This window comes from Triturus cristatus, chromosome 6 (genome assembly GCF_964204655.1).
Source record: "Triturus cristatus chromosome 6, aTriCri1.1, whole genome shotgun sequence".
In the NCBI taxonomy this organism is placed as follows: Eukaryota; Metazoa; Chordata; class Amphibia; order Caudata; family Salamandridae; genus Triturus; species Triturus cristatus.
This window is the reverse complement of record NC_140589.1, coordinates 1,888,331,022-1,888,353,576: the sequence shown is the minus strand read 5'-3', so window position 1 is coordinate 1,888,353,576 and position 22,555 is coordinate 1,888,331,022.

The following is a 22,555-nucleotide window of genomic DNA, read 5'->3' as shown; positions in this document are numbered from 1 at the left end:
TTTTAGGCGTTTTTACTTGAAACCACTTTTTATAAAACATTATGCGAGATGGTAGATTTCATACAGAACTGGAGATTTGAAGTATAGCCTGTCCCAGTGTAGAATTATTTGACTCCGCTCTGCTTTGTGCACTAACATTTTATAACACTATCTCATTGTTAAAAATTCTTAACAGAAACATCCAACAGAAGGTGGGCTGGTGCCCTTTCAATTCTTTTCATACCACAACATTGTGTTCTTTTGAATAACAACGAAAACATGACTTGTACTTTAACCTTCTAAACTCTTTAAAATTAATAACAGGCTAAGTTAAATGAAGCAGTCAGAAATTTGATAAAATATTACAAATAAATGAACATACACTTAATTATCGCATTGCAAAGCATAATACTATAAATTAGATTTGAATCATATGAATCGTGGTTATTCAGCATTTTGATTAATTGAATTGCACCTCTAACTCAAACAGAGTTTTTTTGCTTGTTTTGGTTTAAGTAATGTGTTCTTCTGTTACCTCCTGGGGACTAATATTAGGCTTAAACCTCTGTACTTTGCTCCATTCAACATTTATGATTTTCCAAAGACCAACATTGTACTCCTCAATTTGTTGATTTTTGTCTTAATCCAAGGACCTCAGATATTCCCCACAATCTCACCCTTAAAATGTCTTAGACCTATTTGGTCAGTTTTGATGTGCGACAAAAGGATCCTATATCCTGTTCTGTTGTTGTGACCCATTAGTGCAGTTCAGTGGTATTTTTCCCAATCAGTGCATTTTGGTGATTCAGTGAATACCAATTTCCTGTATATTTTCCTTCGCTCAATTAAAATTATTATGAAAAGTAACTGTGACTGTTACTTCCCCATTCTTCCATCCCGTCCTTCCCATTCTAGGACGCTGAAGATGACCAGTGCAAGGCTTATCATGATCTCTCTATTCATTAAAATCATTACCCTTCACCACATCTTGCCAGTAGGTTTGGATATCTAGACACTGCCAAAACAAGTGAATGTTGCCGGCCCTCTCTACACTGCACTTAGGACATCACCTCTTCTTTTGACCTCCCATCTTTGACAATTTCTTTGGGGACCAGTATGCCCTGTATGTTGTAAATAAATGATTTCTTTTCAGAGGTTCAGATTTAAGACTAGCCCAAAATGTAGACAATGACACTTGCCATAGGTTAATTAACTCCAGTGACTGCATGCCCATTCTCTGTGATACCTCGGCCAAAAAAAGGGGCCCGTCATTTCCTAGCACATGTATCCAGTACCATTTTGATACCTTTTTCCTCAGAGGGAGAATGCTTTGTAGTTTCTCTTCACATTCTAAGCTCCCTTCCCCAAAGTCTCCTTGCGCACCTGTCCAGCTCACCAATTGATCACATTTAAATTTAGAAAGCTTATTGTCCATAAGCTGACACAGTGTGTCCCATGTTAACATTGTGCCCTTTATCTTTAATTGTGCCCACTGCCTGAGCCCAGCTTCTATTATAGGTTTGGCCAAGACATACTGTAAATAATCTGGCTTTCCTGTAGTGCTCCATATTGGGGAAAACATGCTGTAGTATGGGATAATTAACACTCACCCAAATTGGATCCACACTTCAAATGCACCAATCAGCATCTTTAGCCTGATCTTCTTGAAAAATGTTGGATGAACAAATTTAAGTAAGAAGTGATCCCCATTGACCGGCACATTTTTTGTAAGAGCTCGATATAGCAGGGGCAGCTGCTGAGAGTCTCCTCTTAAGAGTTTTCTAATATTTTTCACTTAGAAAGCCCAACAGTACAGTAGGATGTCTGGGACAGAGATACGACCATCTATGTTTAGCTGATGTACCTTTTTCCAGGTGATTCTCATACACTTATGGTCTCAAATGAAACTATTCCATTCTTCTTGTAATTTTTGTATCCTTTCTTTCCTAAATTCCAGAGGAGTTGCATTAAATATGAAAGTGAACTTTGACAGTAACATCATTTTTATTACGTAAGTTCTACCAAGAAAACAGAGAGAGAGGTATGCCCAGGAATTCTGCAATTTTTTAGTTTTTTGAAGTTTAATATGCCCATCACATCCAGATCATTTACTACCTGAATTCCCAAGTATTTAATTTCCTTTATCTCTAGGGAACTGATTGAATGAGTATTCCATTCCATTAATTTAGTTTTTTTGTGATTCACTAAGTAACCTGACACTCTTCCCAAATCATTGAATGTATTTTGAATAAGAGGGAATGATTTTGTAAGATCTTGTGTGTAAATCATCATCTCATCTGCGTAAAGTGTAACTTTTTCACCCAGTCGTAGTGTTGAGATTGAATGATCTCCTAAGTTTTTTCTAATCTTATTTGCTAGTGGCTCAATATATATAGAGGGTACCCTTGCTGCGTAAATCTTTCTATCTGCAATTGGTTTGTTAACTTTCCATTTTCTAGAATCCTTGCTGATGCTGTCCTGTGAATAGGGTTCATTGCCCCAGAAAATTACTTCCCAGTCCGTATTTTTCGATTACTGCATGCAGAAAAGGCCGGCCAACTCAATCTAAGGACTTTGCTGCATCGAAGGTCATTATAGTGAGAAGATAATTTGCATCTATTGCTATATCAATTGCACTCACTAAATCTTGAGTCTGCTCATATAACTGTCTACCTTTCATGAAACCTTTTTGATCTACGTGTACCGACTCACCAATCACATTAACTAGCATTTTAACTATGATTTGCATGTAGATTTTGTAATCATTGTTCAATAAAGATATTGGCCTATATCATTCACATTCTTCGGGGTCTTTCTTGGGTTTTAAAATTATACTAATTGTTCTTTCTTCCCATATGCCAGAATGGCGTGACCCTCCAGATATACTGCATTTAGTAGTCTAATTTCAAACTGTGTGAGCTCATTTTTTAAGGCCCTATACAGCTCATTTGGTATACATTCCGGGAATGCTGCCTTCCCCCTTTTTATTTACTCTCTTAGAGCCCTTTCTACTTCCTCAGTAGTTATTTCTTGATTTAAACTATGCTGTAGGTCTACTTGCAAAATTAGGAGATCTTCATCCTTGAGCCAAGTATTTATCAGTTCTTCTGGAGTGACTACATCTTTTGTATATAAATTCTGGAAGAAATGAACAAAAGCCTGTTCTATATCTGGATCTTCCAGGTAGCGTTCTCCAGTATCCTTTTTTTTTTAACCAAGTTTTATATAGCGCAAACTTGACCCGGTATAGGGTATCAGAGCGCTTTACATAACACCAGTTGCGTTACATGAGGACACATTCATTTTTATTAGGCACGGGGAGATCAAGTGATTTGCCCAGAATCACAGGATGTTCAGTGTCATTGCTGAGACTGGAACCTGGTTCCCCAGATTCGAGGTCGACCGCCCTAGGCCAACTCCTCTCCCCCTTATTGGTAATTTCTTTAATCTGATTTTAGGAGCTGTCCACCCTCATTTTCCATGCCAATAATTTCCCCACAACATTCCACATACTCATAATTAACAAATGTACTAGCCTCCCATTTTTTCACTATGATTCCATCAAAGTAGTTAACCAATTCCTCTTTTGCCTCTTTAATGTTATTACTTAATTGCCCCTGTTCTACACCAGTGTCACAAGAATTAAGATCTCTCTTCTAGGCCCTCCATCTTCAATTCCAATTCTTTCAGCCTCTGCTTATTTCCATTTCTTTTCTTTGTCGCATAACGAAATTTTCTTACATAGATAAATGCTTTAATGGCATCCCATATGATAAGTAAAGAGGTTGACTCTTCATTTATTTTGAAAAATTCTACTGTGTCTTTCTTAATTTGGCTAATTATTAATGGGTACCTAACACAACTCTATCCATGGTCCATCTTGGTGGTGTTGGCTCTTTGTCTAGCAAAAAGTAAGGGTGGGCGTCAATTACCGTTCCGCCGCGGAATTTGCGATAATTTGACATTTTCGTGCTTTGAAAATGCGTTCCCACTCACGATCGCCTTACCGGGATCCCAGCATTCGCCGAAGAGTTTTCCAATCCGTTCACGTGCTCCACGAGATGTTGATAGCCAGTCGCGCTATCCCGTCGAGAGTTCGCGACCGCGATCATGTCATTCGCCCGCCATCAGACACCGCGAGAGTCTGAGATCGCGAACATATCATTTTCCACCGCGAAAGCGAGCGTGAGGTCGTGAACATGTCAATCTCCACCGCAACAGAGAGCATGAGATCGCAAACACGTCATTTAGGACGCGCCATCGACATCCGGCGGAAGTGTGGTGAAGCTTGCGATGGCGAACACGACAAATTTTCAATCTGGAGAAGAATATTACCTTTAGCAGCATAAAACCTTCTGTAAATGATGATTTGGATGAAAAAAACTCCTCAGATGGACATTTGGCTGTCCTTTTTTGTGCAAGGAGTCCTTTTAAAAAAAATACTTTTTTGGGGGAGAGGGAGGAAGTGCCACAGAGTTTTCATTTCCTGTTCCTGTCCAGCAGGCTCCTCCCAGTGCTTTGTCCATCTCCTGTTCATTCTGCCTTTGGATTTTGAGCTGGAAGGATCACTCTTTGTGTCTGCTGCATCATTATCATTGAATGTGAGGACTTTTGAATTTGATATTTTACAAGTAAGTTGGTGTTGTGTCTGTTTGATTGGGGGCATTGCAGTTGCTGCAACTACAATTTTGATACTTACCATTATTTTTCTTTAAATTGTTGGGGGTAGCCAGTAGGCCCAGAGCTAGTCATGGGTGGGTGCATGATGAAGCAACTTTTCCTTTGGTGTGTGTTGAATGTTTTTCAAACATCATTTAGGGCATGGATGGCATTGGATTGAGCTGGAAAATGTGTTTTTGTGTGGTATTTCTGTTTTTGTGTGTGTGTTAAAGAAATGCCTTTGTTGTGTGTACCTGGTGTGTTGGTGTGCACCCTGCAGACCTTGTTTTGCCCCGTGGATTTTCGTTTTTGCATTTTATTGCATTAAAAATGCAAAGCAGTGTGGTATTAGCATGCATCTTTAGCCTGGCATCTTTTATAGGCCTTTTGTCAGTTCATTGTTTCCCAGGCCTCCTTCTTGTTGCGTGTGATTTGTGAGTGTCCATGTGGCTGGTGGCCTTTTCTGGTGGGAGTTATTAGTGTGCTGCTTTTGCCATATATAGGCCTGCATGGTATTCCTTTGTGGCCTAGGCTTCTTGTTGTGGGCCTGACCATGAGGCTGGCGGCCATTTTGAAGGCAGGCAGTGTGTTTTTTGCAACAGGCCTGCATTGTCTGTCTTCTGTTTCTTGTAGCTGGGTGGGCCTGGCCATGTGGCTGGTGGCCATTTTGAAGCCTAGGCCTGCAAGCCTTTATGGCCTTGTCTGCACAAGGGCCTGCTTTCATCCAGTAGGCTCAGAACTGGTAGTCACAGGTGCATTAAACAAGTGTTGCTGTGTGTTCTGTTGAATGTAAACGTCATTTAGGGCATGGATGGCATTGGATTGAATTGGAAAATGTGTTTTTTCTGGGGTATTTCTGTTTTTGGGTGTGTGTTAAAGAAATGCCTTTGTTGTGTGTGCCTGGTGTGTTGGTGTGTACACTGCAGACCTTGTTTTGCCCTGTGGATTTTAGTTTCGCATTTTATTGCATTAAAAAGGCAAAGCAGTGTGGTTTAGCATGCATCTTTTGCCTGGCTTCTTTTATAGGCCTTTTGTCAGTTCATTGTTTCCCAGGCCTCCTGCTTGTTGCTTGTGATTTGTGGGTGTCCATGTGGCTGGTGGCCTTTTCTGGTGGGAGTTATTATTAGTGTGCTGCTTTTGCCATATAGGCCTGCATGGATTTCCTATTGGCTTACTGCTTCCATCCATCCCCTTTGCCAGCAGCAGCTCCCTTCCATTACATTTGTATTTTGGTTGTTGTTCTTATTCTTTCCTATCCTTCCTGAGAGTGTAGTGTGTACACTGTACACAGTAAGTTGCCAAAGTCTCACAAATGGCTACACTATATCCTTTATTTGTTTGTTTGTACTAGTAGTAATTGAACCACAACAACAAATGCAACATTTCATTGATGTTCTTCTCCTGGCTTATTTGCTTTTAGGTGCACAAAAAGACAGAGGTAACTATCAACATCATCCGTTGTACTGCCAGACAGAAGTCCTGCTGCACACCACATCACGTCCATGTGTGACCACAGACATCTCTGCAACTTGTGCACCTGCATCCTGTCTGACATCTGAAGAAGATGGCCCCAAAGAAAGGTACCAGGTCCTCCAGTACCAAGAAAGTTGCCGGTGAGAAGAAGAAGGAACAGAAAAAGGAAGAGGCACTAACCACGACTGGTGTGCCGTCAAATGTGTTTTTTGGGACCCAAAAAATTAAGCCTGCAGCAGCGTTGTCCGGGAACCAAGCTGGGAACAGCACCTCCGCACCAGCGGGCCAACCCCACCAACCTAGGCCCAAGCCCATGATGGTCGCAGAGGTAGCCAGTCTACCAACGAGCAGCGATGTTGAAATGTCATTATCGCAAAGTAGGACACAATCAATACAGGTGGAAACTCAGCAGATAAGCGTGCAGCAGCAGGCGCAGCCGCAAGAGGAGCAGAAGCCGCAAGAACAGCAGCAGCCGCAAGAATAGCCGCAAGAACAGCAGCAGCCACAAGAACAGCCGCACGAACAGCAGCAGTCGCAAGAACAGCAGCCGCCACAAGAACAGCAGCATCCACAAAAACAGCCACAACAACAGCCCACAATAGCAGTTGTTCCTCCTGAAGTTGGGGCTTTTCAGGAAATCGAACTTCCTGCAGACAAAGTGGAGCAAACCATAGTTTCAGAAGATCCATTGTCTTCCAAACCCTCAGCCATGAAAAGGAGGGTTAGTCCATCTTCTTCTTCTTCAAGCCCCGCTTCTGATGATCTTGATGCCACTTGGAAGCCACCAGCTCAGTCTGAGAGTGATGCACGCCACAAGACAAGGCTAGTGAAAAGGAAGGTTCCAGAAAGCCTTAGAGTTATGGAGGTAGATGTACAAGAGGGGGTTGATGATGATGAGAAGCCAGTCATTACGGACATCACTCCCGGCCCAAAGGAGATGGAGACCAACATTATTACCCTATCCAAAATGGCTGCAAGGGATGTAGCACGTATACCACCAACACAGGTAACACCACCACAACCTCCAGCTTCCATATTTTCATTTGCAAAGGAAAGGCAGGGACCTACATCCAGCTCAACCACCACCTAAGTAGGTAGTGGTAGAAGTCACAGTGTAGCTGCACAGGAGAACATTGCAATATGCTCAATTTGTCGACATGCTATTAGGCGGGGTAAGCTTGGTACAAACTATGGTACTGGAGGCCAAACAAGTCATCTCAAAATAGGAGGCTGACCTATTTCGCTTAGAACAAAGTAAAGCTTAAACCATTGTTGTTGGGCATGAAGAATCAGGGGACGATATTTTAGCGGTGGAAGGTGAACAAGAGGAAGACATTTCTAGCCCTGTCCCCAGTAGTGTAGTGGTACTGCGCACATCCTCAGCAACATCTCAATGGCACCGCAGTAAGACATTAATTCCTTTTTCAGATATGGATGTTACCCGGTACAAAACTTGGATAGCTGAATCAGCGAGTAAGGTGGAAAATGAACGGCTGCTAATTAAAAGCCCGCTAGATAAACCCACAACAAGTACTGCAGCAGTGCATCCGGTGTCAAGTTCAACTTCGGATCCTGAGGGCAGTGCATTTGGCTCAGAACACTCACCAACACTATCGACAACAGCAAGAACTGGATCATTAGGCCCAGTAAAATTGTTACACGATTGGTATTTACAGCAAGGCATTGGTAAGTCCAGTGCTGATGCAACGAGAAAAGAGCCCGAAAAAAAGTTTTGCACCCCTGAACATTGAGCCTATCCAGGCCTATCTGGATGACCCAACAGAGGTGTACATTGATCAAAACCCATTGCGGTCTTGGTATGGGAAAAGGGGCCAATGGCCACTGCTCAGCAGGCTGGCGATAAACTCTATGGCTTGCCCTGTCGCGAGTGTCTCTTCTGAACGTGTTTTCAGTGCTGCTAGTTCCATTGTAACAGTGTGAAGGACCAGTCTCTCGCCCAAAAACGTGGAGAGGTTAAGCATGATCAAAATTAATCAGTACTTTATACCACCGAATTACACAATACATGAATCAAGGGAGGAAGATGAGGACAGCGGCTCAGGTGATGGAAGTGGTGTAATAGATGATGATTACCTACTTCTGGTTGAACCCCCAGAGTTTGAGGACGAGCTATACTTCCCTGACAATTAGGCTTGTACTTCTTACTGTCTTCCTCCCTTATTTTCTTTTATTTGTGTGTCTGTCTTTCTGGTTAGAAACTTCGAATCACAACAAATCCATCACCACCGTCTTCTACTCGTTTTATTGCCATATACAAGTTTCAGCTGTCTGCATTTCACAGTACACTCATCCAAATCCTGCTCCTCCATCCTCCTGAATCTCCCTAAATCCATTGCCCTCAAGAAGACAGATGATGATTGGATGATGCAAAATAGAAGAAAAAAGAAAATCTTTCCTAGTCCCTCCAAAAGAATTGGAACATGATTGATGATGACTACTATAGCTATCCTCCTTTCTGATCCGAGAGAGACTGCCCATTAACTGAAGATGAGAAGGAACAGGTAATGAATGATGCCATGCATTGGATGCTGACTGAGTGATTTTGTTGTTGTTTGTTGTGCATGAGGTTACTTCATTGTGTACTTTATGTAATAATAAATACACTAAAAGTGACTCAAGTCACTTTTTCCCTTCTTGTATTTTTAATAACAAATTTGTACTTCTACTTCAGGCCGATACATTGCATTTTGAATATAGGAAGGGGACTCAATCTGTACACTGCACACTGAGTAGGACAACACCATGATGATGATGGTGAGAGAGACGGTCCCTTCACTTAAGATGAGAAGGAACAGGTAATGAATAGCATGCATTGGACAGAGACTCTGAGTGATTGGTATTTCTGTTTTTGTTGTTTGTTGTGCATGAAGTGAAGTCAAAGTGTACTAGTATTTACTCTACACACTAACAGTGACTCAAGTCAATATTTCCACTCTTGTTGTTTAATAACAAAATTGTACTTCTACTGCAGGCCAATCCATTGCATTTTTGAATATGGAATCTGGACTCACTCTGTACACCTCAGACTGATTTGAACAACATCATCATGATGACCACAGTGACATGGTATCTTCACAGTCACTCAGTACACGGATCGGAGATGATTGATGGAATAAGTCAGGGCGTTTCATGAGTGGCATAAAAGGTAAACAAGTAAACAACAACGACAGCAGACCTAAATGTCCGTGTAGCGGTGGAGTCAAGTGTAACGGTGGTATGACTGCGGTGCATTGATTTAGTCACTTAAATTGTAAAATGCTATGTTGCTGGATATGTGCTCTGTCCAACTCTTTCAAAAAATGTACGCTAAATGGAGGATGTGCAAAGGGTGCCATCACCGTGGGCCTGCTCTGTCCTGTTGGTGTTGTAGGTTAATGCTGGAAACAGACTAGAGTAGTGATGATGCATCCATGCCGCCTCGGAAAGTGTTCTTGTTGCACTACACCATAACTTGTGCATTTTTTTCAACTTGGTTTCTCAGTATCCTTTTATTTTTCGATCTACAATTACAGGCCGGGCATTACCCTGTGCTATACTTGGGAAAACAATGTACTCTTACTTTACCAATGAATCTGCATCTGCCAGGCAGGCAGTGGCATCACCCAAGATTGATGGATGGAGCATCCATGGAAGGGAGGACCAAGAGGAATGCAGAGATTAAACTCCCCATTTGACCAGGATAACACAGTAACAGTATCAACTTTCATCATCTTTTAAATAATTGGATTAATTTTTTTGTCTACATTCATTACAACAGTGTGTTCTTGTTGTTATTATTATCATTAGGTTTGCTCTCTGTTTATAATTCATCCCTACAGATATTTTAAAATGTTCTTTGCTATCTGTAAAAGTAAGCCCGGTAACACTGAACACAAACTGTATGTAATCCGGGTCTCCTTATTATCATCATGCATGCATTTCCTTTTTCTCCCTTAACATATTGATATGGATATGGTAGTCTACAAAGATTCTGTTGTTTGTTGTTTGTCCATAAGTACTGTTTTTCTTTCTCAAACCTTTCCTCAAACCCCCCTTCTCAACCATTCAACAAACCCTAACCCTCTTCCCCGGACTGTGTGACTTATTGAGGTATGACTAAATTAAATGTACAGCAATAATTTATCACACGCTTGCTGGGGCGGATGTGGCAAAAGCAATAGTACTTCAATTTCAAAGCAGTGCAGGGATCTTCTTCTGCTTGCCCACCAATGAGCAGTATATTTGTGAGGTCATTTTTTTACGAAAGGAACCTAATACATCAGCATTAATTGCTGGCATTGATTGGATTAATGGATTTGTTGTCATCCTGCTACACAGCACTAACAGTTATGCTTGTGTCCAGTGTACTGTAGGCCTAGTCAAAAGACTCAACACAACTAGAGTTTATAACTCTGTGTACTACTAGGCTATCCCCACCACCATTATGTTTTGTTGTATTTTTGCATAATATTTTTTGGCAGTAAGTTCTGTACTGTACTTCATTCTACTACTCCTCGAAGAGTCTCTCTCAGGATACTGACTGTCTCGTTTTCTTTTTTTGCAAATGCTGCTGCCAGTGTCTACTACTACTACTACCACCAAAACCATGGCATGTTAGGAAAGAAAACCATCATCACCATGCAGCCATCGCTGTGCCTAAGTTAAACATCAAACAAAGGTAAGAGAAGTTTGGGGGAGGCATAATTAATAATGGACATGTTTTCATTAATTCAATTTCACACGCCCCTTTGAGTCCAGTTGCAGAATGCCTAGAGAAGATGAGACTGACAGTACTAGCAGGCAAGTCACTCAGTGAGGGGTGCCGCATCTATCTATTTGTGTCTTACAAAGTCAGCCAATTATTAAAATCAAACACTGGCTGTGGGCGGCCCTGCATCACCAAGGAAACAGTGTGATGTAAAACAGTAAACCCACCCAGAAAATATTAACATTGTATCTAAAGTAGAAATATATTATTTAATACCCTAACAAAAATAAACTATGTAAAAAAATCCCACAACTCCTGACCCACCCCTCCCCCTAACCCCAACTAATGCCCGTAAAGAAAAATTCCAACATAATCTCCAATTGTCCAATGAAAAGAGAAAACCCAATGCCCGATTCCCACCCACCAAAAGAATAAATAAAAAAGGGGCAATGAACAGGGTCTTATGTTCGGCGGGCTTGATTCTGGAGGACACGTACTTGCTCCTCTAGGCGGGCAACTCGGCGCTTCAATGCGTGGCAGTTGCATCCACAGGGGGGGCAGCACTGATGGAAGGGTGGCGGCGGGCGGCTGCCAGACGGTGGTGGCGTACCACTGGAGGGCAGTGGCGGGGGCCCGGGGCATAGGAGGAGGCTTCAGCTGCTGCCACCTCCTCCTTCTCCTCTTTCAGAGCCACCAGCCGACAGTATTCATGCTGTATGGCCTCCAGCTTCCGGCGCCAGGCCTTGGCTGCCAATTCCTTCCTGTCAGGTTTCCCCTTGGAAGGAGTAGCTATATATCAAAAAGAAAAAACAAGACTATTGTAAAATATACTCTTAGAAAAGCAGTAAGACAAAATAATTCTAAACATAGTGGCACGGTAGCACTAGCAAGCACAGTACATAACATTTGTGGTGTGTATCTATCCTTCCACTTTCTTGGACTTCAACATTTGTGGGAGTTTCAGGCATTCAACCAACCATGCATCTGATTCCTATCAGCCACCTATGCATGCATGCATCCCACGTATCCTTCTCCGCCAGTCATAAATATTAAATCTTGCCTGTCCTTCTTCCTTCCACTCTTCTTTCCCTTTTCGTTCAACCCATCCATCAAGGTCATCTGATCTGACTTTTAGTCTTCTCCATAAAACTTTCACAGCTGAGTTGATATCATATAGAAGAGGCTATTGGTTACTCAACACTCCCGCCGCTAATGCTTTTACTAATGCTAAGTAAAGGGTGTCTTCAACCGTTTACAACAACTTCTTACTTAGTAAGTCTCAACTGTACAGTATACAGTACACCCTTGCAGTGAGTGTAATGTCAATAAGTAAGGATTAGGAATCTAACTTACCACCGCCCGCCACTGCTGCTGGCTCACCCCCTGCAGTTCCTCCTGCAACTGCCACATCCTCTCGTCCGTCAGCAGCCGCGTCGCCTTCGCCGCTGGCCCTGGCCTTAAAAAAACATTACAAATTTTTTAGGTGTCAAATACACCTCCCCCTATTTTTCACTAGCAAAATTGAAAAATGAGTTAATAGTAATACATACTTTTACAACATACATCACTAGTACAAATCAGGTAGTAGTAGAGTAGACACTAGTAGTTATATGGTCCCTAGGGTCATTCTAGTCTTTGCTTAGTTAGCCCGAGCCATGCAAACATATTACCTTTGTGTCTTTTATTTTTGCACACGCTTCGTTACCTCGCAGCTTGTTGTATAAAGACGCCTTTGAGCCCACATGAGCTCATACTGCTACTGTCTAAGCGCTGCGTACAAGGTCAAACAAAACAAGCCACTTGTTATGGTGTTCTGGTGTTAGTCTATATTGCTTATCCATAAAAATGCTACACTTTTTGGCACGACTGAGAACTGCTTGCAATATACTAACGTGCACCATTTTTCTCATAACAGACGGAAGATTCCCTTCTACGAACCAGAGCTTTGCAGAGCTTATGATGTAAACAGTACTAGGTTCTTCTAAGGTGAGGGGTCCACAGAATTCGCTCAGAGATCTTCATTTATTATTTTATATAAACTATATTCCTACAAAGGGGATGGTGGTGCTTCCACCACTGTTCAGTTATTATGATTTGGCATTCTTTTTTCTTCGGTCTATGGACTTGTAGTTTTTGTAAGTGTAACTAAGTGTAACAATGTTTATAGTTTTAATCATATGCATTTTTCTGTTGGTGCTGCATTATAGAACAACGTACAGAGCTTGTCAGTTGCAAATAAAACTTTTGAACTTACATAGACTCGGTGGTATTTGGTGTGGATGGACTTACACGAGTGAGCGAGCAAAAGGAAGAGTGTGCATGTGCATTGCTTCCACGACTGAGAGGTCAGGAGTGTTATGTTCTGGGTTGTCTTGGGGGGGTTCGGAGAGCTAATAGTAATGAAACACTACTATAACTAGTCGGGCAGGGGATTGTGGTGGGCTCTGTTCTGATTGAGGTGTGAGGAAGGTCCAACCTCCCATCACCAACATCCTATTTTCTTGTGCAAAGTTCTGAATGTGCAAAATCCCTACAACAGTAGAAGTATGTCCTATCCTATCAAAATAGTAAAATCTGGTTGGGCATTTTGTTGGTGGGAATTGTCGAAAAACATCAAGATTAATAAAGCCTCAAGATTAAGAAGACTAGAAGGAGTACAAGAGGACAACCCTAAGGACTGGACTCAATGGCTAGAGCTACTGGTGAATCTGAGTTTTATTTAAAACCTTTTAAATAAAGAGTGGCCAACTGGGCAAGCTTAGCTACAGACAAACTAATAGTAGTAGTACAGAGAGTCATAGCAGAGGTAGTTAGAGGCAGGGATAACAAGAATTTAGAAACAGATAGTCTAGATCAAAGGATAAATAACAATCACAGAAGACTTTTAAATGTAATTTACCTGTAATGTAAGCAGCAGCCTTCTAGCTGGTCGGAAAAAATATATATTCGCAATATATAACACAGATCAGAAGTACAGATACAAAGTAGTAATAATTAAATAGCTACTCACCAAGACCCGGGACCTCCACTCCTAGCAGGTCCAGCAGGTCCTGCTCCTGGCTCTGGCTGCGCCGGACACCAGAGCAGCGAAACACTGCCTGGCGCACCTTTCCCCACCGCTGCCAATGCTCCCGGAGCCCGTACCCGGACCCAGGCCTGCCGCCTGCTGCCAGGGTTAAGGGGAGGTGGCGCTCCACAAAAAAACACAGTGCTGCCAACTCCACCTCCCCAAATAAGGCCCGTGCCTGAACCCCTTGTGGGCACCGCTCTGGCTGCGATGATAAGCCCTGCTGTGGCCCTTTGCCATGGTTCTGGGGTAGGCGGGGGTTGGAAAAGAAAAGGTAAACATTTTAAAAGTAAGTAAAAGAAATGAAAAAGGCAGGTAATAGAAAAAGAGTGAAAAGTGTGAAAAGGTAGTTAAAAAACACACAAAAAGTAGACAAAAACATAAAAAATTGAATCAGGAAAATAGAGTGAGATAATAAATAAAAAAGATCATTTGATTGAAAAGCAGGCCCCAGAACCATAGCAATAGAGTGAAAAACAAGATGGCCGCGCCAATTGCGACTGCATGGGCAAATTCACGAGATATTTTCCCCCCGAGCACGCAAAAAGCATTGCCAACATGTAATACGGCTTCCCGAACAGGAAATACTTATCGCGAACAGGCGCGAGCATGCATTGCACGACCCGGAACAGGAAATAGTATCACAAGCGGGCGGGACAAGTGAAAACAAGATGGCCGCTCCCATTAGCGACCGCATGGGCAAGTTGGCGACACATTTCCAACGCGATCATGCAAAAAACATCGCAAAAAGGCGGGACAAGCACTTCCACATCTTCATGATATTTCCGCGTGTTTGCAGAGATTTTTGAAGTCTTTGCGAAGATTTGCGTAACGCGATTCTGCAAATTCCGCCCACCCCTAGCAAAAAGTCTAACTCCACCTCTGAGTGGTCAGAGAGAGGTTCTGGCTGCTGTGTTACTACTTTAAGTTTTTGCCCCAACCTCATACATATCAGAAAGAAATCAATCTGGGAGGAATCACCGTACTTCTTATTTTGATAGAGTAACTCTTTTTCTGCAAACACAAGGATATGATAGGAGGAGTGTTGAAACTTTTCAGACACTCACCCCCAGTCACAGATCTGTGTTGAATCTATCATCATTCTTTAGCTCATTTCGCCACCCCAGTTCTCAGCTTTTTCTGACCTGCCCTCTGCCTCCACAGATCAGTTAAACCTAAGTATTTCATTTTATGGTGTACACCATAACTCATATTTGGGGCTTTAACTGCAGGTCTAGTGGTAGATTTTTCAATGGAGGAGTCTAATAATATGTTGAAATCACCCCTTATCACGATGTAGTTTCCACCTCAACTAAATGGCCATACATACTCCATGGAGTGGTCCTGGGTCAATAGTCGGACCATAATACCCTATAAATGTATAGCCTACACCATGTATTTTTGTGTTGACTATCAACCATCTCCCTCCACAGTTTGACAGTTTCCTTTTCCACCTTAGCCTGCACTGAATTTCTGATCAAGTGACTACCCCTTCATATTACACCTCTGATTTGTGCATGCAAATTGACAAATCCATTTTTGTCCCTTTAAAATATTGTCCCATTGACCCTGCAAAAGATGCGTTTCTTGCAGTATTATGATCTCACTGTCTGATTGCTTTAGGTATTCTAAAACCCTCCTCCTCCTACCATGTACATTCCAACTCAAGCAGGGGAATGCCCAGAACTGAAAAACACAATATTAATATCATTTCATTAGACTGGATTGTCTACTCCTTCGAAGGAATGCATTTGCCATTTCTCTTTAATGGATTTCCTTCTATACACAGTTTATTTGCTATCAAGTAATAATATTATAACTGATCTCTTAGACTTGTGGTACTAAGCATCAACTCAATCCAACATTTCTGCTTCTCTGTACTCCTGCTATTATGCTCTCTGAATGATCTTTTTGATCATCTCATGCATTGTAGAAATGACTTTAATTTCAGTCACAAGATTGGAGTTATGGCAAAGGTAGTTGTAAGATAAAGTCTCCAGTCACATTATATTTTCCGGATACAGACCTTACCACTAATCAATATTATTGGAATTCAGAGGTTAGCAATGTGGCAGTAGAAGACAGTTCATCACTCGGGGATAAAAGTGAACAACAGCTGCTTTTGATCTGTTGTTTCTTTGCATGTGGATGTGATTTGTACTGTGAATGACACAATTAATGTACATTTTTAATGAGAATGGCATGCAATTACACAAGTGGAGCAATGGCATAATTACAGCAATTTCGCATAACAAGCTGCAATGCCAAAATATTGAAATTATGGAAATTATAATAGTGTAAAAAATATTTTGCCCAGGTCTAGTAATGAACCACACTGATGTAGCAACTTTTGCAAAAGCTGAAGTACTTCAGGCGGAGTGGCCTCATATAATAAGTCGAGTCACTAGACTAACAGTTTTTGTCATCCCCAAATGTTGTAAGATTCCTACTAATTCAGTGCATTTAGGTGACACAAGTATCAAAACAATGGGCACTGAGTCCACTTATACCATCAGATTATGTGAGCCTGATTCCTGGCTAATTCACAGTGCACCATCTGGACCCCCACAACGTACCTGATGGTGTCTGCAACCTCAGAACATGACAACCTTAATTCTCTGAAGGAAATCGTGGAAACAGATCAACCCTTTTGATATTGTTTTAGGCATGCCCAAAGAGAAACACAAGAAGTTCACAAATTGACATATCATATATTTATTGAAGTAATTGGATTATTGTGTAAAAGATGTGTGTTGCAATGATTAGTTGAAGGAACCTATGCACAGTAACCAGCATAACAAGAATGATGAAAAAGATAAATAGTTCAAACATTATAATTGCTGCATTGGTTATATGAATACATATAATTGCACTCCTACCTAATACTACCTATCCTAGAGAGCATAAGGGCAATGCTCCCCATTTCCCATGCACGTTTCATCTGAAAGCCATTCTGGTGTAGAACAGGCCACTGTCCCTCTCAGGATAGTAGTGAGAATCAGCTGGGCTGGAATGCAGGCACTGGATGACCACGACAAGAAATGCTCCTCTGACGAACAAAGGCTCGAGCAGTTTGTATAGGAAAACTGGACCCATACGCACTGTGCCTGAGTTCAGATCCTGCTGTCATTATTTATTCTACCTTCTCCGAACTGTTTCCGAACAGACAACAATATGCAAGAACAGTCTGCACTTGGTCCTTGGACAAAATGTATAATGGTATGATAATGTGTAACCCTGGGCGTAGTTTGAGAAGTAGCGCTACGCGAAGCTACGCCAAGTGCACTTCGCACTTCGTGAGCTATGAGTTGCTTCGCAAACTGCATAGTGCACTGTGCAAGATGCTGTTCGCACTGATTGCACAGTGCCGGATGCTTGTCCGCACTGTGCCATCAGTGCAAACTGCATCTTGCACAGTGCAAGCGGTTGTTTTCTGCCGCTCGAGTGGATTTCTACTCGAGCGGCAGCTTTCTCAACACGGACTGGTAGTTTCTCATGGCAAGCAGTCGCGAGCATACGCGACCACTCGCAATGAGAAACCTGACCTCCCCACGTTGAGAAGCTTGCCGGGAGGTTTATTTTCCACGCTCGCTTGATGTTGCTGATCGCGAACGAGGAAAAAGTCTTAACGAGATGTCATTTTGCTTGCTTGAGGTCCCCAACTTGACGTTGAGGACCGCGAGCAAGCAAAAAATGACTGCTGCACAATGCTACGCTATGCTACGCGTGTTTGCACTGTGCTACGTGCAATTCGCGTAGTGCGATGTAGCGCAAACTTCGCAAACTACACGAGCGTAGCGTAGTGCTTTGCCCAGGCTTAATAATGTGCCAATGAAGAATTTTATCTGTAAGCAAAACACTTTCTAATTACACTATTGCATGAAAGCACACAAGCAAATTGTGCTAAAAGTCATTGTCTAGAAAGATGTCAATGTTAAACTCGAATAAAAGAAAATGGAAGCATTTGTGCACTGGCCCTACTAACCTTACTACACAATCGAAAAACTGAACTTTGAGTAAATGATCTCTCAATGGCAGTATAATATCTGAACATTCTCCATGAATATGGCAAAATATTTACAAACAATTGTGTAATCCTGCCTACAACACAAAAGTGCCTGCATTGGTGCTAGGCAGCCAAAATGGCACCAGCGCAGTGGAAATGACAAGAATGCGCTGTGTTAGTGCACATTCATTCCCTTTTTCTGTGATGCAGTGCAGCACAGCAGGCTGACTTGCAGTGCTACCCTATTCCATAAAACTCGTAAATATGCCCCTATGTGTACTTTTGTAAGGCACAATACTGGTAATAAAGAATTGTGTTTACCAGATTGAACAATTTAGGCAATTGCTAACCTAAACCATTAGTAATGCTGACATGCATATATAGTGAATCTTAGTTGATTCAACATTCTTTCAAGGATAAGAAATGGAGTATTACATATTACTTTCTGTGATTTATTTAAAACAACATTATTCCTGTACACCCATTTATACATCATGGCTCATTGGGGCTAGAATGTTAAGGACGTGTGACTGTTGACAAACAAAATGACAGCAGTACACAGTACATTGGTGTGATCATTTAGAATCGAATAACATACCTAATTTTACTTTCATATTTACATTTGGTGTGATGCACAGCATTTAAAAGCCGAATAACCTGTTTTATTATGTATGTCTCAAGGCTTTATTTTCTGTTTCCAAATGGCACCCATGGTGGAGTTTCATTGTTTTGTCCTTTCTTTATTTCATTGTACATTGAGTTTATCTAGATTTGACAGGATTTATGCTCAACCGAAACAAGTTATGAGTTGTTAACAATAATTTTTCAATGTTTGGAAATCCTGAGTGCAAGCTATATCTCTTTCTGAAGAAGATGGGGGTTAATCAATATAGACAAATATATAAAAACATTTTAATCCTGTATATTTTCATAACATATGATAAAAACCCATATTATGACTCATTAGCAAGAGCAGGAGTTTCTTTTCCCTTCTTTGCTTGTTCTCTACAGCATGCTTTCATCACATTTAAAAAAATCAATGATGAACTCTTTTTCTCTACAAATTCTGCATTGCAACCTTCACATCTTTGGCTCTCGGGCTGTAGATCATAGCTTTCACAGTGTAAAAAAAGACAGAAGCAGTTTTTCCTCATTGTCTATGATGTAGTGGAAATCACATTTATTTGTAAGGCGCATTATAATCACACGTGTAGAGCGCATCTGCAAATAATCCTTTGTAATATTAACATGAAGTGTTAGGATTTTGAAATGTATAAACCTGACATGTTATGTGCTTAGGCCATTGAAAAGTAACATGGAAAAATTATTGTAGAAAGTGAGGGTAACTAGCAGAAAACATTAATTTGAAGAACTAGTGTTCGAAAATGACAATTATTCGTGCAATAAATGTGTTTATAAATCATGCAGGTAATGTTGGTAAATCCATTTATTGAATGCGCTTTATTTCTATGCAATTCATAAAAGCGTATATACTGTTTGTTTATGTTAGCTGAATTTTGTAGGCCTAAAATGCAATTCCCTGGTAACTCTCAAGTTAGAATTAACAAGTTGAATTTCAAGTGTGCTGTGGAATTTTTTCTTTCTCACGTTTTGTGTTGAAGGTCTAAGAAGCGATCTTGTTAGCTAGAATATTTTCTTTCTTTTACTATTCAGGCAAGGAGAAAGGTTACAATCGTGTGGCTTGAGTCGATAAAAGAAGGTTGTTGTGCTTCACACACGAGAAGGATTGGGAACCAAGGACAAATTGTTGCAAAAGAAGAACACTGTTGTCACATGGCAAACCACCTTTAGAACTGTACTCAGAGCAGATGGCGTGACCTGAGATGAATCTTGGGAAAGTTAGTCGCAATAATGTGATATTGGGAGTAGGAAAAGTGGCCACTTCTTCTGCCTTCGGAGAGAGAGCATCTTAAAACAAGCTCTGTCTTAATAGCTTTATGCTATCCGACCCAACAATGGTGGAGAGACTTCTTAGGAAGACTCCACATGCTGGCACCTTTTTATTCCTTTTCTAAGGATGTTTAAGTAGGAATGTCACTTCAGAGTTAGTGTTGGGATAGATTAAATTAATACTTTTACTCATTAGCCCTCAATGCAGGGAAACTTGGACTTGTGCTTTTTGATCCTCTACATCTAATTTCTTGAATTCATTGTTTTACTTATGCTACATCATCTCAATTCGATATGCAGATTTGGATTCATGCTAATTCCGGTGTACTTTTACACTCTCGTATTGAGGTGTCTTTATTTTCACTTATTCTTAGCTTTGTAATAAATCAACTAACCTTATATACTTGTCTCTGGTTACTGCGTATCGAAGAGAATTCTTGCTAATGGATTGGCAGTAACAATTAATTTTCTACCCTCTACACTTACATGCTGCTAAAAAGAAACATCGGATTGGGTCTCACTCTCTAGATTAGGTCCAGAACTAATGGGCCCGGCCCTTTCATCTATATTGATGCACTGACTCGATGTATAAACAGATGGCTGAGCCTTTCACCATAGAGACAACAACCAGGTGTGAGTCACATATGGAAAATGCTTTGGACTGGCTTTCAAAGGAGCTCTTTCCCACAGTGGTGAGGACGATGCAAATGCAGGAGAGGAGGGTAAAGATTCTCAGGATCAGCAGCACAAACCTTCCAACATTGAAATGTGTTGGGCCTGATTCACAAACTGCACTTAGTAGTACATTTTATAGTATTAAAAAAAATACCCGAAAATACTACAAAATGCTTGTTTTGCCTAAACATATATGTGTGCAGAGTTCTCTGCCCCAACTCCGCACATGTAAGTATATTATTTAGTAGTAAATGTGGGAGGGACACAGGGGAGTGGGTGGGCAAAGGGACAGGAGTAGTACTAAAAGGGATGGGATCATGGAAAAGTAAGTGGGGTTTAGTGAGGGTTATAGAAGAGTTCCTGGATGGATATTACCCACCCACACATGATATTGTATATTTCTAGGGGCGGAACCATGTCACTTGCACTTTTGTAGTGAGTTTCCCCAAGGAGTTTGCAAACTCTGAAAGAAGTAAACTTACTACCAAGTGTAAGCTTACTCAAAAGTGCTACTTACCTTTGTGAATGAGGCCTGCAATTTATGAAATACGGATGTCTCTGCATGCCATCGTCAGTAGAGTTATAGCATTGCAAAAAACGTTCTCAATAATGTTGTTATATCAAGGTAAGTAAACTGTGAATGCTGTGTCTAGAAATGCCATCACACTTCCACCTGGTCAGTGGCCACCCATTTCTATTATGCAACTAAATGGCATTGTAGCACAAGAGAAAATAGATGGCAATGTGGCAATCATACGCCATGACTCCTAGGAGAACACTTTCCGCAGACCCCAGAAGAAGGTGAGCATTTATATGGACTGCACATATGTAGAAGCTCATTCTCTTTTAAACAATGAGTTGGTGCAATAGTTTATGAATAATTGACGAAGAATGGCCGATGTCAATGAAGGTGAAATTAGCCAGGAAGAAGTACAGTGAAGTATGAAGGTGAGGCTCACAGATACAGGCTGACCTGACAGGAAAATATTTCCGTTGACAGTCCCCTGATACTTCCACATGAATATCATAAATAGAAGAGGCTGCATATTGAGGTCATCAGACAGTCTCAGCAGAAAGAGCTCTGTAACTGGACTTCACTTTCTCTTCTTCCTCAAAACCAAATACTTCTGTCTGTGACAAAAAAAAGAAATATAGTAAATGGTAACAAATCTTAAAGGTCACACTAGAAAATAACTGGATGATGGTACTTTTTATGATCTGTTGTATGAAAAGTCACTGCATGCCTTTGCACCGTTTACCGCAGGCACCTAACAGTGCTTGTCTCCCTTCTGTGTGAAGCTGCATGTGAAACTCTGCCCGAAGCGTTTGAGCCTTACAAGGTGTATGGAGAGTGTGGTCTTGGGCAGTAACCTTATGTGACTGGTCAGTTGTCAGGACATAGCTAATTTGGTGAGCTCTTAGGTTATCAATGCTCTGGTTTAGAGTTTGGCGGATGGGTACAATATGCCATCTGCTTTGTTGCACGGGGCATAGGATATACAATAAATGTACAAAGGTGGACAGGATAATGGTAATTTTTGTGACAGAGTAACACAAGTTTCAAACTCTAAATTAGGCCTCAAGTAAGTGGGTCATGTAACTAGGCTTAGCTTCTTGAACTCAATATCCATCCTTTCCAGGAGTTTGTAATTGGTCATTACAGTAAATGAAAAGTGAACACTATTTGCCATTAGCAAAAGTCACACAGGCTACTTTTGCTCTTTGATATAGTTTGACCCACCTCTTGGAGGTGCCCTTGAAATAATACTTGTAGGAGAAGACATGGGTAATTGTTTTTTTTCACCTTTTTAAAGAAAAATAAACTAACTTACCAATTGTAAAAAAAATAAATCAAATATAAATTATATTTTATGCTGTCCCTATCAATTAATAATGCAATATTATTATGATCAATACAAATGCATTATGTATAATAGAGATGTGTGTCACAGTTTCTTAATTGCCAACATACATTACCAAATGAAAAAAATATATAATGCGTTAACAATTGAGCCATCTTGCACAATGACCCCTTATGATACAGAATCAAAAAACCTTCTAAGTCAACAATATACAC